Source organism: Sceloporus undulatus, chromosome 5, assembly GCF_019175285.1.
Source record: "Sceloporus undulatus isolate JIND9_A2432 ecotype Alabama chromosome 5, SceUnd_v1.1, whole genome shotgun sequence".
NCBI lineage: Eukaryota > Metazoa > Chordata > Lepidosauria > Squamata > Phrynosomatidae > Sceloporus > Sceloporus undulatus.
The window spans coordinates 2,641,335-2,642,334 of record NC_056526.1 but is presented as its reverse complement, the minus strand read 5'-3'; positions in this window follow the sequence as shown (position 1 = coordinate 2,642,334).

The window sequence follows — 1,000 nt, the reverse complement described above, 5'->3', positions numbered from 1 at the left end:
TCTACTACTACTACAATGAATCCTTGGTATCCACTGGGGTTTGGTTCCAGGGGCCCCTTGGATACCAAACTCTGTGGATACTCAAGATGGTGTTCATTTTATCAAATGGCACAATCAAGGTTTGCTTCTTGAAATGAATATATCTAGGCATAGGCATATATGGCATATATATAAATGGTTGAATCCATAGATAAGAAATCCAGGGATATGAAGGATAAAGTGTACTGTCATATCCAGAGATTCCCAAACTCTGGTCCTCCAAGTGTTTTGTACTTCAGTTCCTAAAAGCCTCAGCCATCTTGGCCAATGGTCCAAGATTCTGGGAGCCGAAGTCCAAAACATCTGGAAGGCCAAAGTTTGGAATCACAGGTCATACCAAATCCATCATGATTTGCAAATAATATTAATAGTAACAGCAACAACAGAAACACCTCCATTGTCAAGAAGTTCTTGCCAATGTTCAACTGGAACCACCTTTCCTTGAGTTTGCTGCTCTTGGTCCTAATCTCTGGAGCAGCAGAAGACAAGCTTGCTCCATCCTTAACATGACACCCCTTCAAATACTTAAACAGGGCTATCATATCACCTCTTAACCTTCTTTTCTCCAGGCTAAACATACCCAGCAACCTAAGTCGTTCCTCACAGGGCTTGGTTTCCAGACCTTTCACCATTTTGGTTGTTGTGGCATTTGTTTATCACAGAGAGTAGCACACAGATGGAGAGCCTATGCCATGCTCCTATGGCACAACTGTACAATCACATGGGGAAAGGATCTTTGGAGAGGCCCTTGATGCTAGAGGGAAACACATGCTGAGGGGACCACACAGTGGCATCACTAGAATTGGTGTCACCCTGCCACAACACATGCTGCCACTTCAAGGCTACCTGGCACACACTGGTAGCTGATGTGGCTTTTCCAGGTCTGGCATGGCTCCTGGGAAGAATCAAAGAGAGGTGACTCAGAGGCTATGCAGACCGGAGATATACACTAACCTAGGGG